We start from the raw sequence: 21,763 nt of genomic DNA, 5'->3' as shown, positions 1-21,763 counted from the left end.
TGCTCATAATCAAATCAAGTACATACCAAATATAGTTATGGGCTTAGACACCTAATCCAACCCTTAACGTGTTAAGACATCATTTAGGACTATATCTAAGAATTGGACATAATGGCTTAACTAATTAAGCACTTAATGGATTTATGGGTTGGTTATGGAGTATGTGGGGCGTACCTAGCTCGTACCTTGCGTGTACTAGCCAAAGATGGCGTACGTTGAGCGTAAATGTGAGTACGTTGGGTGTACTCAACGACCGTTGACTTTTGTTAACTTTTGAGTTTTGGGCAATTTTTTGGACTATTAGGGTTTTGGGCCTTATTGGGCCATTATTCCTTTTGACTTTGGGTCATTGATAGGCCTTGGACCTTCTTGGATTTAGGCCTGTAATGGGCTTTGGGCACCATTTAGTAGTTTGGGTCATCTTAGACTTTTGGGTGTCTTTGGGCTGGGCCCGGTTATGGTTTATGACCTGATTATTAATTAGGATATTATCTCAAGATATTTAGTATGAAGGTTTCCCGGATCAGCAGTCCGAGCATTTATCTAGTTGTTTCAGCAGTTTGAGGTGATTCTCATCCCTGTGCTTGTGAGTGGAAGGCACCAATATCGGCTTACTAAATTGTGTATGTAGGATGCTAGTTGTCTTTGTGACTCTTGGATATTTGTATGAGCCTATGTGGTAATATATATATATATATATATATATATAGATATATATATATATATATATATATATATATATATAGATATATATATATATATATATATATATATATATATATATATATATATATATAACATCCCAAAATTTGAGGCCAGAAATTTTGTTTTTAATTAAGTGATTTATAAATTAGTTTATCAAAACATTGTCGAGATCATGCCAATACATAAAACCATAATATCATGTCTCAAAACCAAATCATCTGAAGTAACGAAATATCAGAGTACAATCCCAGAAATCTCTAAGCGGAAATCATGTATGTGTGTGTGATGCGCTGCTACACCGCCGACTCCTTCCCCTTGGACGAAGAGGTACCTGATACCAAAACTGAAACTGTAATCACAAAGCTTAGTGAGTTCCCCCATCATACCACATACCATACAATCACATAGCATACATATTGTCAGGCAATTCTGGGGTGCCCATCCTACCCATGTCAACACATTCTAGGGTGCTGACCTACCCATGTCGAGCCATTCTGGGGTGCTAACCTACCCATGTCAAACCATTCTAAGGTGCTGACCTACCCATGTCAAGTTATTCTGGGGTGCTAACCTACCCATGTCAGGCTCTTTTGGGGTGCTGACCTACCCTCTGGTCTATCTCAACTAAACACGGGGACTATTTCACCCCTACTACTAACATAAAATATCATATCATAATCATGTTGTCAGACATATATGGGGTGTTCAACCTACCCATTAGTCCTAGCGACCGAATCGAGGACTGGTCCCCTTCTACTGATACTATCTCACATAACATAACAACTCACAAACTGGCATACTCCCATATCCAACAATCTAGCATACTCATATATCCAAAAATAACATACCAGACAATTATCACAAAGACAATCATCCCAACTAACAATTACTAGTGGGCCGGCCTTGGTGCCTTAGACCCACTTCTACTGGAAGGTAACTCACCTCGATGTCATGTAGTGTCTTAACTGTCCTTGGCATGAAGGTCGGCTCTCCTCGACTCCTCAATCCCTACACGACAACTCTCAAGTCATCATACAGAACATTCAACCCTAACCAGGGTCAATACCAAAACCAGGCAAAGTCAATATTGGTCAAAGTCAACACCCCAGTTGACCTGACTCGCCGAGTTGGTCTACCAACTCGTCGAGTCCATACTCCACTAACCCGATCCAACCCCGACTCCACTCGTCGAGTCTAGCAAGAACTCGACAAGTTCTCCTACATTCAAACCATCGGGACCATCTTCATCCGACTCGCCGAGTTCTTCCTTGAACTCGGCGAGTTCATCTCCCTCATAAGAATATGTTCGATCTACGACTCGCCGAGTTGTATGAACAACTCGTCGAGTCCATCTTCAAAGATTGGGAGATTGCCTTGGACTCGCTGAGTCTGTTCATACACTCATCAAGTCCCATGATTCCCAGGTCCCTTTACATGTCTAAACGTCTAAGGGACTTTCCTCCCTAACAATTGGTCCATCCACAGAAAGGATTTGGTGGTCATTACACCGCAACTCGCCGAGTCCCAAGAACAACTCGTCGAGTCCATCCTTGACCAACACTCTACAGTCGATTTAAATGGGTTTTAACACCTCGAAACCATAGATCTGGCCTCCTAATGTCCATTTCATACGTAAAGTTTCCAACTTGGTGCACATGCAAGGGGTCTTTGGCCTAAAAAGCCATAAAAGATGGCCTCCAAGGTGCATGGGGTGTTCATGGCAGCAAAATGGTCACCTTTGTGCCATAAAACCCCCAATGGACCTAGATCTAAAGCATACACTGACTTCCAACACTTAATCCCGAATACAACCTCTCTAGGGCTTAGAAAGATGTAGGAAAAGGCCCAAAATCAAGATCTATATAATAGATAGACAAAGGTTCAACTTCATACCTCCAATAAGCTAAAAATGAGCTCCAAACTCTAGATCTTCTTGTTTCCCCATGGTCTCACAAGTCTCCTTCTCATTTCCAAGCTTCAAACACAAAAAGTAGCACCACAAGGCTCAAGAACACAATAAGAACGGCTAAGGTTTCGATATATAACTTTCTGGGAGTGATAGGGACGATGGAGGCTGAGATAAGGCGTTTAAATAAGGTACAAACCCTCAATTTAGGGTTTTACTCAAACAACACCTACTTGCCGAGTCTGTCTTCCGACTTGTCGAGTAGGTCACTTAAACTGTCCACGGATCTCGAATCTACTTGACGAGTTAGGCCTCCAACTCGTCGAGTCCCAGAGAAAAACACAAGAAATGCTTGAATTAAATTCGTACCAGGAATTGGGTGTTACAATATATATATATATATATATATATATATATATATATGTGTGTGTGTGTGTGTGTGTGTTTGTGTGTGTGTGATGACCAGATGGGTCTCGCTTGTTGTTATTGTGATATGTGTTACTGTGTACTGAGACTTTGGGTAGTCTCCAGGGTTGCTAATAACCCACCGGGAGTGTTGTTTACCCACAGAGACTTCAGGTAGTCTCCATGGTTGTTGATAACCCACCGAGAGTAATGTTTGCCCACTGAGACTTTGAGTAGTCTCCAGGGTTGCTGATAACCCACTGGGCGTGTTGTTTGCCCATTGAGACTTCGGGTAGTCTCTAGGGTTGCTGATAACCCATCGGACATGTTGTTTGCCCACTGAGACTTCGGGTAGTCTCCAAGGTTGCTGATAACCCATATTTATTTATGTTGATGTAATGTGTGTGGTATTTTAGGGAACTCACTAAGAATCGTGCTTACAATTTTTGGTTTACATGTTTCAGGTTTTCTTATATGAAAGGAGGGGCACGACTCGATTACATCGTGTCAGTGGGGGACTTGTGCACATGATAAATTTTAAATGACACTCTGATAAATGTTTTAGGATTTTGTAGTTATGATTTGAATAAACACTTAATGTTTTAATTAAAAAAATTTGGTTTGAAATTTAGGTCGTTTCAAGTTAGTATTAGAGCCTTGGTTTGAGGGATTCAGGCATACTCTCGGGTGTGCTTGAACTCAAACTGAGGATTTGGTAAAAATTTCTAAAAGAAAATGATTTTATAAGAAAGTTTTTAAAATAAAAAGGGGTGTTTTGTGTGCAATCAGTCGAGCTCAAGTAAGTATTTCCCAAAATACCCATGCATGTTTTATGATTGATGTTTGATGTGAGCATATGAGAATTGCATGCTAGATTAGGGGTAAGGGTCTGCTCAGTGTTGTATGGTAGGATGCATAATTAAGAGAGATGCATTTATGCCTGTTATGTGAGCTGGTAGTGATGCATGCTAATGACTATAGATCTTCAGGAACTTCCGAGATAAGACCTCATGTTTATACGATGTTATCAGTTCGTGATGCTATGTTGCTTGCTTTGTGCTTTGTAGGACTCATATTGATGTAAGTTAGTTATCACATGAATATGTTAAGTTACATGCAGTCAGGGTTAAATAATCTTAGAGTGGTTGAGTTGGCCTTATTGCACAACTCTCGTTTGAGTCTAACCGTTGTAGGGTTGAGTCTTTTAGTCAAAGGATTATCTAAGCTTTATTGCATATAATTGTATTTGTGAATTAGTTAACTAACATTAGTAGAGGTCCTTCAACAGTTGATGGCATGGTGAGATGGGAATCCTAGGAGAGACTAGGAAGCACTTTAGTGCGAGTGATGCACTATTTAACAAATTTTGGAGGTTATTATTATAAGGAAGTGACTTAGAGGATTCAGGATGATTTTGAGAAAAGTACAGATAGGTGTGGAAGGTAGTATTGGGCATGCACTACTGGAAGCACATGATCCATACTCGAATCCAAGAAAGTCCCAGAATTTCTAAGGATCTAGTTGAGGGTAGGAACATGGTTTGGCACCATGTATCTGTTGCAAAATTTTGGGTATTATCAGCTTTTCGGTTATGGTTGTCCGAGAAGAAGACAGATCAGGTGATTGTTTGGGCCTTAGCGGCCATGTCAGTTAAGGTTGAATAGTTCAATCCTGAATGAATAATTAATTTTAAGGTCTTGGGGCCCTTACCTAAAGGAGTGACAGTTGGAGTCGTGAGACTCAAGAAGGGAATGATTGGGATGAACGGCTTGAGAATTGCAGCCTTGAGGTTGAGTGATCGGCCGATGGCTTATGATGCCATTTTTTATGACTAAGATTTTGTTCTTCCAGTTTTCTGTATTGGGGAAAAGAAAGAATGAGCATATGGTTTCAGATATTGGAGGATGACCCAATGAGTGAAACCGGATAGTTGCAGTATCTGTGACAAAGGTGGAAATGCACGAGAGGATTCATGTGGTTTGATCTCCTCGAGAAAGTTTCATGTGTGGAAAGAGAGTCATTTTATTGGAGACACTAGAAGATGAGGACCATGGGTGTGCTTTCCTTAAGTTCAGTTAGAGCGTGTTTTGGTAGCTTGTTTTAGGTGATTAGGAGAAGTGAATCGGAAACGATAAGTTTCGTTGTCTATGTTATATGTCGACTATAAGGATGATGTCTCATGTTTTTATGATTGTGTCTCGCGATGGAGTGAATGTTGGAGATTTAGAGGTGAAGTGTGTGGTAATCTAATTGTTCTTAGATAGAAAATCAGTGTTGTGAATGTGCTATCGGAGTTTTTGCTTGTGTATTTGGATGGGATTCTTGATGATAGAGGCGGTTATGACTGGGAAGTTTCTAAGGTCTCCATCTAAGATTCGGAAGTTGTTGGGTCCTTATCTGGGGGATTATCTTGCGTTGTGTTATACATTCTGAAACATCCCAAATCAAGGATAAAAAAATTCATTTTTATTATAATCAAAACACTATTGTAAACTTTGACCAACAATTAAAAAACATTTCAAATAAAACAATTATCAGAGTTCATTCCCAAAGATCACATATTGCGGAAAACAAGGGTGTGTGTGCTGCGATCGTCCCGAGCTCTTTCATTTGAAAACAAGGGTCATTTTTTCTAAAGCTTCTTCTTGAGCTTTCCTGATACTTTCCACAATCGTTGAGACGACTTCAATTCTTAACGCTCTTGGCCTTTTCCTTTCCAGATTGACTTTCCGACTGAGAGCATCAGCAACAATATTTGCTTTACCTGGGTGGTAAAGTATCTCACAGTCGTAGTCCTTGAGAAGTTCTAGCCAGCGTCGTTGCCTCATGTTCAACTGCTTCTGATTAAAGAGATACTAGAGACTCTTATGATCAGTGAAGAGCTTGCACTTCGTGCCGTAGAGGTAATGCCTCCATATCTTTAAGGCAAAAACTACCGCTGCCAACTCCAGATCATGAGTGGGGTAGTTCTTTTCGTGCTCTTTCAATTGTCGAGATGCGTATGCTATCACCTTTTCTCTTTGGATCAGAACACAACCCAACCCGACTCCAGAAGCGTCACTATAAACCGCGAAATCTTCGACTCCATTGGGTAGAGAAAGTATCGGTGCTTCACATAACTTCTTCTTTAGCTTCTCGAATGCCTCATCGTGTTTCTCACTCCACGTATACGTAGCTCCTTTATGAGTCAAAGTTGTTAATGGAGCAGCTATCGAAGAAAAGCCTTGGATAAATCGTCGATAATATCCGGCTAATCCTAGAAAGCTTCGAATCTCCGTGGGACTCTTTGGACGTTCCCACTTCATTATAGCCTCGATCTTTGCGGGGTCAACCATTATTCCCTCCTGGTTAACAACATGACCCAAGAATTGGACTTCCCGTATCCAAAAGTCGCATTTGGAGAACTTTACAAAAAGCTTCTCCTTCTTCAACACTTCTAATACTTCCCGTAGATGCTTGCCATGCTCCTTTTGGCTTTTCGAGTAGATGAGAATGTCGTCAATGAACACTATCACGGATTTATCGAGGAATGGTTTACAAACCCTATTCATCAAATCCATGAATGCTGCGGGAGCATTGGTTAGCCCGAATGACATAACCAAGAACTCGTAGTGTCCATATCTCGTTCTGACTGCAGTCTTCTCAATATCCTGCTTTCTCACCTTTAGCTGATGATATCCTGACCTAAGATCGATCTTTGAGAAGTAGCTTGAACCTTGCAGCTGATCGAATAGGTCATCAATCCTCGGCAATGGATACTTGTTCTTCACCGTTGCCTTATTCAGCTCTCGGTAGTCTATACACATTCTCATACTTCCGTCCTTCTTCTTCACGAATAACACCGGAGCTCCCCAGGGTGATGAACTAGGTCGAATAAAACCGTTTCCAACAGCTCCTGAAGTTGCGTCATTAGCTCCTTCATCTCCGTCGGTGCTAATCGGTAAGGTGCCTTTGCTATCGGTGTTGTTCCTAGTAACAAGTCTATACGAAACTCCACTTGTCTATCAGGTGGTAATCCAGGAAGATCTTTGGGAAAAACTTTCGGATAATCACACACAACCGGTATATTCTACACCTCTTTCTTCTCCTTCTTCGCATTGATTACGAATGCCAAGTATGATGCACATCGTTTGGACAAACATTTCCTGGCTTTCATCAGGGAGATGATTCCAGAATTCACTCTGCGTTTGTCCCCATACACCATAAATGATTCTTTTCTGGGTGGGTTTACCTTTACTATCTTCTTTCGGCATTGAATCTCAGCATCGTTGGCGCTAAGCCAATCCATACCCAAAACGATGTCGAAACCGTTTAACTCTATGGGTAATAGCTCTTCGTGGAATTCGTTTCCGTTTAGGTCAATGACGATGTTCCTAATACAATTACTAACAGGTACGAATTTGCCACTGGCAACTTCTACAATCAGGGCATTATCTAGTTTTTCTACAGGCAATGCTAATTTCCCACCAAATTTATGCGACACAAAGGAGTAGTTGGCTCCGGAATCAAATAGTATATTTGCAGGCAAACCATTTACAAGAAAGGTACTTGAAGCGACGTCTGCTGCCTCCTTTGCAGCCTCGAGCGTCATCTGGAAGGCTCTCGCCTTCGGCTTCGGTGGTATGTTGGGTCTTCCTGTCTCCTTCTTCTTAGGGCAGTCCTTCAAAATGTGCCCTTCTTCATTGCACCCATAACAGGCTTTCTGGTTGAGGGTGCATTCATTGGCGTAGTGCCCAAGCTTTCCGCACTTGTAACAAGTGACCCCTCCGTCACACTTCCCAGAGTGCTTCTTCTTGCACTTGTCACACCACTTCGCTTCTGATCCTCCTCCCCTCGAACCAGACTTCGAGAATCTACTCTTCTTGTTGGACTTCGAGGATCCATTGAACTTCCGTTTCTCACCAACCTCAGCCCTCTCCAGACCTCTTTCCTTTTGTTGGGTCTCCACGTTCTTAGTTGCTCGAACAGCTGATTTCAGAGTGGTTGCCATCTTGATTGTTGGGCCAAAGTCAGCCGGCAGTCCGTTTGCGAATTTCTCAATTTTGGAAAGTTCGGTTGGCACTAGGTATGGAAACAACTTCATCTTTTCCGTAAATGCAGCAGCATAGTCATCGATGCTCATTCTCCCCTTCTTCAAATTTTGGAACTCATTGTTCAGATCAATCAGGTCTATCTCTGAACAGTACTGCGCCTTCAGTAGTTCCAAGAACTCATCCCATGACATTTTCAGAGCTTCTCCCCGTGGCATTGTATCTGCCAATAGCTTCCACCAGCTCAAGACTCCAGTTTTCAATTGTCTCACAGCGAAGACAGTCTTCTGCTTCTCGCTGCAGTCGCAGCTCTCAAACACCATCTCCATCTCGGAGATCCAGTCCATAATCTCAACAGGCTTTGGGCTTCTTGAGAGACTTGGTGGTTTCGCACCCAAGAAATTTTTGTACATCCGCCCATCCTTGTTGTTTCTCCCTTCTGGGCCATCCTTTTTCTCACCTTGAGTCCCTACTTGACTCACTTGGCGGCTATAGTTCCCTTCCTCAGATGGCTCGGGAACTGGCTCCGTCGGTTCAACATGTATGGTAGGTTCGTCCCTATTTTCGTGGAGCATCCGTCTCATTTCTTCCCTTTGTTCAGCTAGCATAGCCTGAATCATGGCTTGAACTCCAGCCATGATGACTGGCTCAGGTGCAACTTCTTCAACAACAGGTATTTGCTGAACCACTGGGGGTTGGTTCCTACCTCCATTTGCGTTCACGTTTCCGCTTCGGGTCCTTGCCATCTTGATCTATACACCGAATAAGGTGAATTTAGATCTTTATTTAGGATAGACGTTTTAAATCGTCCTTATCACTCTGAAACGTTTACATGCTAATTCTAATATCGTAGTCGTACGTTTAGAATCCTAAACACATAAGGTTTCCAGATCCGGTCGGCAACAGACCATAGATCCGAACAATTAACAGCATATTATGCACAAAGCATTTAGCACATAAAAGCATTTTAGGCACAATTCCTAAAATAAGCTAGTGCTCACACCTCACAATCATCGCTTAGCATTCTAAGTTTAAGTCTAGAAATCCTACAAATTCCTAGTTCGCTTAAACTAATGCTCTGATACCAACTGTGACATCCCCAAAATCACGGCCAGAAAAGACCGGTTTGTTTATGCTTTGTTTAAAAATCAGAGTTACATTTTAAATGAAAGTGTTGCGGAATTTGTCCCAAAACAAAAATATGATAAAGATTTATCAAAAGCATTTCCATAGAAATGTATTTCATTAAAAGACTCGGGATGTCATGTTCGTACAGATCAAAAGCATAAACAATACAATATAAGCCTTACTACATTATTTCATATCTACAGGCCTATATCCGTAATCCCTCGTCCAAAACATCACACCTATGCTCATGCGCCACTACCCGTAATACATAAAACTGAGTGGGTCAGGCTTGGGATCCTGGTGAGCACATAGGGTTTTCAACCCACAATAAATAAGTTTATTAATTTCATCGATCAACAATAACCCGATTACCCGTTCCCGTTATCCTCACTTTACGTCCCTAAACACCTATCAGAAGGGACCTAGCCTAAGGATCATCATCGGGACGGACACTACTGCTAAGGGGATTCCTCAACAATAAATGTCCTAAAGGCAACCATGTGGGGGATGGAGTACACCGGTGAACATATCGTTCACAAACACCTACAGGTTGCGAGCCTGCTAGTGTTCCACTGGACTGTCTAGAAGAGTCCGTGGTCGTCATCCATACTCCGCTAGATGATAGAATCAACAACATCAACATCGAGGCCTCTCATCATTTTATCACACATCACCTATTGCATCTACCCATGTTTTACCCCAACATTTTCATAGATATAAAATACATATACAGTTTAAATCATTGAAAACATGTATAACAACGTTCATCTAGCATAGATAGCAAGTATTCAGATAATATGCACACATAGCACGTAATTTATATAAAATACTTCATATCTATGTGTAAGTTGAAAGTAACTATGCACTCACCTGTTAAGGTGATGATTCCAAAATCGGGCAGCGCTTGCTTCTAACGATTCTATTTTCCTTCGACGAAACCTAGCATTATTATCGGTAAATTTTAGTCTAATATTTGACGTGACCAACTATTAGTCTTAGTATTATTATTATTATATAAGCGTTAAACAATATTTTCCAACCACTATGTACAGACAGGGGCCAGACATAAAACAGCGGAGGGCAGGACCATTTTGGCATATAGCACTTCTGAAATCCAACAACCCTATGCGGCCCTTTAAACCAGATTCCCCGTACCGCGAGTAGTTAAAAAAATATATTATAACGACACTTATATAAGTTATAATAATAGCTCAAATATTTATTATAAGTTCATAATAACAATACTAATTTTAAATATAAGCTATATTAAAATAAGGTAAGCATAACTTACTTACAAGGGGGTTTTAGCTAGGAGTCGGGCTCTGCAGGGGCAGAACTTCGTCGCTGAATCTTTCTAAGAAAGATTCGTGCAGCGCTTCAGCGCTCACCTTACTATACTAAGCTACAGAAAGAGAAGTCGAATCACGAGGGACCGAAATGCTCGGGGGATAAGGAGAGAAAGACTCTTGAATCAAAAGAATGGTGCAAGAAATATGAGAGCCCAAGGCTCTTATTTATACTAATTGAATTTTCAAAAACTACCCTCCATAATTACTTAATGACCTTTTAGTTATATAAACAACTAAACACCCCTCTATAATACTATTATAAATGGATTTAATGATATTTGTACTAAACTAATGTCGAAAGAACTCAACATTAGTCTTATAATGACCGCATCATCGATACCTTTCTAATGATATATACATATGTATATATATGTGTACGTATACATGATTTATACTTTATTTTAATACGTAAATATGCTATTATAATTTGTAACTCGTTCATACGAACTCCGTTTTTGACGTTCTTTATATCCACGCGTAGGTGAAGACGTACTCTACAACTTTCGTTTAGACTCCGTCGGCTAATTTTGACTTTATTTTTAAAGTTATATTTTTAACAAGCCGGGACAGGATTGGTCTGTTTAAAATCTCATAACTTCTTCATACGAAGTCAGATTTGGGCGTTCTTTTTATCGATGTTCTTAGTTTAACATATTCTACTACTTTCGTTTAGATCACTAAGGCTAAATCTCGCTCTATCGTAAATTCACTATTCACGCTTCCCGGTATCGTGTCGGTTCTGTCGTGAAACTTCGACGGGTCATAACTTCTTCGTTATAACTCGGATTTCGGCGTTCCTTATATGCACGGAAACCTTGAGACATATTCTACAACTTTATGTAGAGATATCGGGATTATCTCACACTTTCAATTTTGACGCTCATTTTTATTCTTTATTAATTATACATTTATAATTAAATAATAAACACATATAATTCACATAATACTCAAATATTTCATCTTTATTACTTCAAAAAGAGTTACAAGAGTTGACCTAGACTATTACATTGACAAAAATGCTTAGCCCTGAAACCCGGGCGTTACATATATATATATATATATATATATATATATATATATATATATATATATATTTGAATTGATAGTAGCGCAGTCCTTTTGGGTTGCCCTAATGATTAGGAACTAGACAAAATGATTTTGGAGAAAGAGGTTAATTTATTATTTGATTAATAAATTGAAATAATAATTTGTTAATGTATTATGATAATAATATATTAATTAGAAATAATAATACTCAATTAATATTTAATCAGAAATTAATTATAATTAATTTTAGGATTAAAAGAATTAATTAAAAGTGCAGAGACTGAATTGTAATTGTTCAATAGTTGAGTAAGAGGCAATCTAGAACCCTCCATAGGCTATGTATGGTTTTCCTAGAACCTTAGGGTTTCTAGAATAGTCTCTAATGGATAATCAGGTTAGTGGATAATTACCCGATTTAAGATTATCTTGGACTTAGGCTTATCTAGGGTTTCCGATCTGCACTATAAATAAGGATATAACCCTTATATTTTCGGCCACTAATTCTAAGAGTGTTCGAGTCGAAAATTTTAATCCTCTCTCCTTCTCCACAATCTTCTTCAATTTATAGTTTTAGGTGTGAGCCACTAGAGGCGTGACAATTGTGACGATTGTTCTTAAAGTCTCAACAACGCTAAGGATTTGGATTGTTATTGCTATATAACAATCAAAGGTATGTTTTGGAACCCTAATTGTATAATTTTGATTATATTAGTGTTCTAGGGTTTCTACATTTTTGTTCCTATTGTATTTCAATTAGGGAAAACGTAGATCAAATCTAGGGTTGCATGTACACGAATGATTGTTTGTTATGCATATAGCTCATTAGTGGTATCAGAACGTAGGTTTAGTTTTATATTGAATTGATACAAATATGAACTTGAACGAGGAGATGCAAAACAAAATCATCATTCTGCTCCGATACCACGACGTGCTAACTTCCACCATGACGTGATGCCTTACGATTTTGCTTTACCACGACACGGTAATTGTTTACCACGACGTGGTAAGCTGTCAGATTCAAATTTTTTTTGATATATTATGTATTGATTAGGTTAATTACCATTAACAATATTTTATAAAATTGAATATTTTAAATTGTAATTTGATATCCTTATCTAGAATTCATAATTGATTTTATTTTTCAATTTAATTAATTGAATATTAATTTCGAAATTTAAAATAATGCCTAGTATTTTTTAAAAAGTTTTAAAAATACACCATTATATTATATATAACATTAAAAGTCTAATATTACTATATATAAGACAAGTCAGTCGAACCACTGGTACGCCTCATTCACGAAGCCTATCTATAAGGGGGTATAAGGAAATTGCCTATAAAATGACGATTAAATGAGTGTTCATTCTCACCCATCATTTCCTTGATTGGTGGAGGGTCGTTAGCCGAACGGGTTTGATAGGTTTGATAGGAAAACTTAATCCTCATTAATAAGTATAATAATCTATAAAGTGACTAAATAGATTTTTTTTATAAAATTATCAGTCTTAGTTACTTTAGGAAAAATGTTAAATTGTATGCTAATCCATAAAATTACACATTGCACTTTATTGGTCGTTAGTGGAGCGTGTGTGGTTAACCGACACACTAATAAGGACTGATAAAGAGTGCCAATGGGTGTCTCAAATTATCATTGATCAATGGAGCGCATGTGGCTAACCGACACATTAAATGAGATGATAAATGACATCGGGAGTACCAAGCTAGTTTGCATGGTTATTCACATCTTTTTTGTGATCCTCGGTATCCTACTCACAAATGGAGGAGCATAATCGAGATTAAATATGCCATTGAAAAGTTCAATGATTCTCAAAAGAGCTAGGAGTTTCATTTAAAATTGCTTTCGTTAAAATTTCATTTTTTGATGGTGAAATTGGTAAATAGTCATTTACCTACCTTTATATAATTTATAGTCAGATTACGACATCTATTTTCTAAGTTGTGAATTATTTAGTTGGATCCTATCCTTGATATTTAATTTGGGTGTTATATTGAGGATTGTTGTTATCTAACAAAAACGTTCCTTTATATTCTTTCAAATGTCTACTCCTACTAAAGCTTCTGGTTCCTCCTCCTCCTCCAACAACAATAACTTCTCTCTCTTGAACATATGCACAAAGGTGCAATTGGATGGCACCAACTACAACAACTGGATGCGCAACATCAAAATGGCACTTTGTTTTGAGATAAAGAGTATGTCCTCGAGAAAACACTCGATGAGATCGATGAAACGAAGGCCACTCCTGAAGAAATGGTTGCCTACGAGAAACACTATAAGGGTGCAACAAAAGTTTCTTGCATCACGGCGACAACAATGAGTCTAGAATTGCAGAGACACTATGAGGATTACTGGTCATACGAGATGAACAAAGACTTTATGGAAAAGTACCATAAGCGAGCTCGTCAAGAAAAATATGAGGTGGTAAAGTCCTTCATGGCTTGCAAGATGAAGGATGGTGAGTCTGTAAACAACCACGTTTTGAGAATGCAACGATACGTGGATAGGCTCATCAAACTAAATGTGAATTTTGATGAAGAGTTGGCAATCGACATAGTGTTGAACTCTCTGGTAAGTTGTTATGATCAGTTTATATTAACCTATCATTTGAACAACAATGAAACTACTTGATCATAATTGCACAACCTTCTTCAAACAGCTAAAGCGAGAATAAAGGGAAAAGGTGTTACCTCCACTCTTTATGTTGCCCTTATTTTGGCCATTGGTCAAGGGAAAGGGAAAAAAAGGTAGGGTCCTACCAAGATGAACTAGAAGGGAAAGTCCCAAGCTAGGTCATATAGTAGTGGACCCAAAGGAAAGTGCATTTTTGATGCTCCACCTGTTTCCAACCCAAAGGAGGCCACTTTCTTTTACTGCAACGACAAGGGGCATTGGAAACGAAGCTGCCCGAAAAACTTGCAGGACATCAAGGATGGCAATATGAAGCCAAACTTGGCAAGTATTTACACTATTTTATCTAATAACTCATCATATTCTCATTCTTGGGTCCTAGATACAGGATGTGGGATTCATATTTGTTCTGACTTGCAGGGGCTAAGAAGAAGTGAGGATGTGGAGCATGGAAGGATGAACTTGATCATGGGCAATAGGCGGTCATCACCTGTTACCAAGATTGGAGTTTATAGTTTAGTGTTTAGTAGTGGCTTAGGGTTAGATTTATTGAATTATTGCTACTCGTCAGAGATGACACGAAACATCATTTCATTTCATGCTTTATTTAAACAGGGTTTTAGATATTCTTTTGATGATAAGAATGGTTGTATTTATGCTTATAAAAATGGTGTGTTTTATTTTGAAGTTTTACCTTGTGATGGTGTGTATGAAACTATGATGATTGTGGAAAATTTTGGAAATAGTGTTTTTCATATTGATTCGTCTAATGGTATAGACAAAGCGTACTTGTGGCATTGTTATCTTGGACATGTTAACAAGAAATGCATGGAACAACTCCAAAAGGATGGAGTGTTGGAATCATTTGACTTAAGCACAGATGATACATGTGAGTCTTGTTTACTAGGTAAGATGAAGAAATCACCTTTCACCGGTTCTTGTGAAAGAGGTGAAGGATTGTTGGATCTCATACACACATATGTGTGTGGGCCCTTCAGATCCACCACAAGGGATGAAAATCGATTCTATGTGACATTTACTAATGATGATAATAGATATGACTATGTCTACTTAATCTAGCATAAGTCAGAAACCTTTGAAAAGTTCAAAGAGTTTAAACAAAAAGTCAAGAATCTAACATCTCGGTCGGAAAATGCAGTCGCGTGCCCAGTTCCTCGTGGAATTTTGTCAGAAACGGGAGGTAAATCTAACATCTCGGTCGGAAACAATGGAGACCAGAACCTTGTGACGAGCAACCATCTCGCGGACATACACGTCAGCCAACTTCTCGGCACATGAACTTTCCCGTATGGCCAGAAATGGGCACTCTTCGTCAATCGATCCACGATGACCCATATAACATCAAACCTATTCATCGTCCTCGGCAGCTTGGTAATGAAGTCCATCATGATATGTTCCCATTTCTACATGGGAATCTCCAGGGGCTAAAGCATTCCATTTGGCCTTTGATGCTCGACCTTGACCATCCTATAGTTCAAGAACCTCTCAATGTACCAAACAATTTCTCGCTTCATGCACGACCACCAGTAACTCAAACTCAAGTCCCTATACATCTTGGTGGCCCCCGGGTGAATAAAGAAGTGAGTCTTGTGAGCCTCCTCCATAATTGTCTGTCTGACCCCATCAAACATTGGAACCCATACCCGACTGCATCGGGTCAGTAGTCCCTGGCTATCCTGCACAAACCGGGCGTTCTCGCCCCTGATCCTCTCTAGTTTCCAGTTCTCTGGTCGCATGTCCTCAGCCTGAGCATATCTAATCAAAGCACAAGGGGAGAATCCACCACTATCTTCATACATATCGCTAGGGTGGAAGACACAGCTGACTTGCGGCTTAGAGCGTCTGCCACCACATTCGCTTTATCAGGGCGGTAAAGGATCTCGCAGTCGTAGTCCTTGACTACGTCCAGCCACCTGTGTTGTCTCATGTTCAGGTTCGGCCGATCCATGATGTGTCTCAAGCTCTTTTGATTTGTGTATATGGTACAACGGACCCCATAAAGGTAATTTTCCAAATCTTTAGAGCGAATACCACCACTCCCAACTCCAGATCACGAGTAGGGTATCTTGTCTCATGTGGTTTTAGCTGTCGCGATGTGTAGGCTATCACCCGTCCTCTCTGCATGAGGACCGCCCCTAAACCTGTGATGGATGCATCACAGAACACCACGAAACCCTCAACTCCCTCCAGGAAGGTCAAAACTGGAGCCTCGCATAATCGTTGTCGGAGGGTCTCAAACGCCCTCTGTTACTCAGGGGCCCACCAGAAATCCACCCCTTTTTCGTCCGACGAGTAAGGGGTACTGTAATCTTGGAGAAATCATGTATGAATCTTCGATAGTACCCTGCCAATCCCAGAAAACTCCTGATGTCTGAGGGAGATTTCGGAACCTCCTACTGCATGACTGCCTCGGTTTTGGCCGGATCGACCGAAATCCCCTCCTGGTTAACAAGATGTTCAAGGAACTGGACCTCTCGTAACCAAAACTCACACTTTGAGAACTCAACATATAGCCATTCTCATCTCAGAACTCCCAATAACTCCATGAGGTGCTCCTCGTGCTACTCTCGGGTCTAGGAATATACCAAGATATGATCTATAAACATGATGACCGAGTGGTCAAGGATCGGACTGCAAACCTGATTCATTAGGTCCATAAATACTGCTAGTGCATTGGTGAGCCCAAACGGCATCACCACGAACTCGTAATGTCCATAACGAGTCCAAGCACGGTCTTCTCCGTGTCATCCTCTCTGACCCGGACCTGATGTTACCCTGACCTCAAGTCTATATTGGAAAACCAAGATGCACCCTGTAATTGATCAAAGAGATCATCTATCATTGGGAATGGATAACGGTTCTTTACCATCAACTTGTTCAGCTCCTTGTAATCAGTGTACATCCGGTGCGAACCATCCTTCTTCCTGATGAAGAGAATCGGTGTTCCCCATGGAGAACTGCTCGGACGAATGAACCGCTTACCCAACATTTCCTGCAGCTGTGATGACAGCTCTTGCATCTTGGGTGGCACCAATCGGTACGGCGCCTTGGCGATAGGGGCCGCACCCAGTACCAGGTCGATCCGGAACTCGACCTGCCTCTCTGTAGGTATCCCTGGTAACTCCTCTAGGAACATGTCAGCAAACTCCCTAAACATTGGAACCTTTGAAACTGGAGTCTGATCCCTGACCCGCGTATCCACCACATACTCTAGATAACCCACACACCCGTGCTGATATACTGCCGAGCCATGGCAGCTGAACAAAACCCTGATCCCACTCTGGTTCCCTCACCACCCCCACTTGGGGTTCGAATTACTACCCGCTGACCCTCGTAATCAATCATGACACCAAATCGACTAAGCCAATCCATCCCTACAATCACGCACACATCCCTCATGGGAATCAGAATCAAGTCTATCGGGAAGGACACCTTGAAGATCTCTAACTCACATCCTCGGTAGACCGAAGAAGCAGAAACCCCATGTTCGTTGGTGATAGGGACTTGCAACGAACACTCTAGCTTGCCTACTGGCACACTGAACTCCCTACTAAATGTCTTTGATACAAATGACCGACTCGCCCCCGAGTCAAATAAAACCAATGCAGGCAAGAAGTTTACTAAAAATGTACCTAATCACAGGCACAACAGATAAGCATAAAACAGATATAATAAATGAGATAGAGGATAGAAACATACCAGTAACCACATCCGATGCTGCCCTGGCCTCCTCGGCTTTAAGCTGGAAGGCGTTCCCTTGAGCCCTCGAGGGATCTGCTCTACCCTACCTCCCATCGGTAATCCTCAGTGTAGCCGACGCGGGAGTCTACGTCGGCTTAGCGGCAAGCAACAGACAGTTGGCTTTCAACTGGCCAATCTGATCACAGTGATAACATAACTTGATACTTGGAACCGGGGTGGGTTGACGACAATCTTTCGCATAATGCCCCTCCTTGCCACACCTGTGGCACCCACTACCAGCTCGACAAACCCCAAAATGACATTTGCCGCACTTTCCACAAGTGCGACTCTGCTGACCCCCGGTCCTAGAATCAGTTGTCTTAGACCGCTTCGGCACTGGCTGTGACTGTGCCGAGGCCTGTCACTACTCCCTCAACTGCAGCTCAATCTCCAACTCATGCCTCCTAGCGACCTCCTGTAATCCAGTAGAGCATTAAATCGCTGTGTGGCAACAAAATGACGAATGTCAGTCTTGAGCATGCTCATATAATGTGTCATCTGGGCCTTCTCAGAGGCAAACTCCAGGTAGAACATCACCCTCTCAGAACATGCGGGTGATCTCCGTCACCGACTCCCCATCCTGTCTCAAACTCAAAAACTCCTAAGCCAAACATTCCCGCTCGACCCATGGAATGTAACAGGCTGGAACATATACTTGAATTGCTCCCAAGTAACAGCAGCTCTCTGATCATCAGTGTACGATCTTGTCATCAATCTCCACCAGTCCTTGGCCCCGAGCCTCAGCATGTTCAGGGCACATCTGACCTTCTGGTTAGTAGGACATGAGCACGTGAATAAACAACCATCCACGTCACATAACCACCTCATAGCTCTAATTGGATCCTAGGTACCATCAAATGTCGGGGGCTTCGTGTTATCAAAGTCCCGGTAATGGAAGCTCCGATCGGATCCTCCTCCTCCTGCCGTTGTTACAGCTGATGCAGCTGCAGCGGCAGTCATCTCTACAAGGGCTATGTAACGCTCATCGAAATACTCGACCATGGCGATCTTAATAGACCCAAACATCTCCAGTAGCTATGCCCGAAACATAGCGGCAACCTCATCATGCAAGATCTCTTGAATCCTGGCATCTAGCTCCTCCGTCCCCATCTGCACCACAGTTTCGGGTGTTGTTGGCCCCTCCTAGCCTCCGTCTCCTGATCTTGATCCTGACCCGGATCCAGTCACAAAGCGTCTCGTAACCACCATTCTGAAAACATACCAAGAAGATATCAAATAATCCACATAATAATAGGGGACCAACTTCCAACTAAACCCTAGGGGTTGTGACTTCCTTGCTACGCGTATGGGTCCGGTGCTTTCAGTAGTACGGGACCATACTACCTTCCACGCCTACCCATATTTGTCTCAAGTATCACCACAACACCCTAACCATATATACATAAACATAGTGAGTACTAAATCCTCACCCTTAGAGGAATGCTAAATATCTTATAACTGGCCTCCCGGCCTCGCACGACCCACCCATCCATGAAACTTCCACCAACCCTGCAGCACTAGTGTATGCTAGCCATACATAACTCTGGACCCCATAGACTTTCGAATATCCAATCCTACCCTAAGCCCCCAATCAAACAAGAACAGAACATAAGGCTAAACCAAAAATTCTCAGGCTATAAGATCTTAATTATGTATAACCGTGATGCATACACCAAAAACTAATGATGTCAATTTCATATAAAGGAAACCCTAGGCTAGCAGACATCATGTAATCAGACAATTCTATCATGCAATTCATGAAGATCCCTAGCCTTGTACTAACATGTTATTCTAACATATCATAATATCAAATAACCGTATGGTATTTTGAGGCCTACTTACTGGCTCTAACTGATTGTACACCCTGCATCCTCCTTTGATATTTTGAAAACCTTATTGAAAAATCATTTTGAAAATATTTTCCTTGGTTTGAGACTGGATTCAAACAAGTTTTCCTCCAATTCACTCAAACCAAGGCTCTGATACCAACTTGTAACACCCATAAAAAAATCAAGCCAAATTTAAACTTTTAAAAACATTTCAAAAGCCATTAATCATTACAAAACTTATTTTCAAAATGTATAATATCAGAGTATCCCAGAAACATAAAAATAAATATGAGGAGTTGTACGATCACGCCTTTGCCTTGCCGCGATCCCATGATGTACCTGAAACAATAAACTGAAACTATAAGCCCGAGGCTTAGTGAGTTTCCCCCAAAATACCGATACACTGCACAATACACATATACATATAACAACATGTACTGGGTCCATAGCTTTACAGACTGGATTACCCGTGGGCCCACAGTGTGAGTTTGGATTGTCTTCTGGGCCCACAAATCACATCTGGATTGCCATCGAGCACACAATATGAGTCTACCTCAACTCGTAACTGGAATGCTCCCGAGCCCACAGTACGTGTCTGGCATACCCCACCTATCCCTTAGCTTGTATCTGGAATGCTCCCGGGTTTGTTGGTTACCGCACGGAGCAGTATCACCTCAACCCATCCCACATAATATGTCGACATATAACACAACTAATGCATATACATATAATCACATAATAACACATGTAGTCCTACAGATCTACCTAACTGGCATAGCAACTAGCATGCAACAGTAACTCATACTCAACATACTACCAACTACTAGGATATTATATCCAATGGGCCGACCTTGGTGCCTTAAACCCCTTAGTATAGTGAGGTAACTCACCTTGCAAATAGTGCTGAAGTACCGAAAACTTCTGATCGTTGTCTCACCGGAAATCCCAAACTATCACATAATAAATGCCGAGTCAATACACAACATAACAGTCTTGACTAAGGGTCTACACAATCCATTTTGTTCATTCTCTTTATTAGGCCAAGGCCCAATTCCAAATCCATAACCTTGAAAGTCCTTATGCAAAGCCCATTATCGGCCCAATTTACCAAATTGGGGCTAATTCCAAGATCCATTATCAACACTTGGCCCAAAACATCATATTCATAAAGTCCAGCAAAGGCCCAAATTCACCTAGTCCATAAATAACTCAAAACCCGAAGCCTAATTTTCAAAATCCCAACAGAGGACGTACGTGGGGTATACTCCTCTAGTACGCGGGGCGTACTCGTTCTGATGTTGACCACCATCGAAGTGGTTGAGCCAGTACGCTGGGCGTACTGGATTTACGCTGGGTATACGTAGTCGTTTGCCAAAATCTTAATAAGTGCTTAATGGCTTAAGCACTTAAGCCCAAACTTTAGATCCGGTGACCAAATGTGCCTAAGACCCATAAAGTAATGAACTTCATCACTTTGGACATCCATAAAGCTCTTAATACTTGGTCTTAATCCATTAAGACCTTCCTACTCCATGTATGGGACATCTTAAGCTATTAGGACCTCATTTTTATCACTCAAAACCCTTTCAAGAGTCTAGAATGACAGTTCCTTTCGTTCAAATCACATCATGCCCCATCTTGGGACTTTTGGGACAAGAAATGGTTCTTCAAAGCAAATATGGCAAGATCTATAACATATGTGCATAAAGTTTGAAGCTTTTTACCTTCTGGAGCTTCTAGGGCACAAACCAACTTCAGAACTACAAGCTTGATCTTCTTCTCTAACTCCTTGATGCAACACCTTCTTCTTATAGCACTCAAGAAACACTCAATAAACTCACACACTCAAGGAAATGGCTAGGGCTTGGGGAAAACGACTCTAAGCAATGGAGGCTGAGGTAAGGGAGGGTTATGTGCCCATAATGTTGCTTATATATTCCCTAAACCTTAAATAT

This window comes from Lactuca sativa, chromosome 9, assembly GCF_002870075.4.
Source record: "Lactuca sativa cultivar Salinas chromosome 9, Lsat_Salinas_v11, whole genome shotgun sequence".
Lineage (NCBI taxonomy): Eukaryota > Viridiplantae > Streptophyta > Magnoliopsida > Asterales > Asteraceae > Lactuca > Lactuca sativa.
This window is presented reverse-complemented; position numbering follows the sequence as displayed.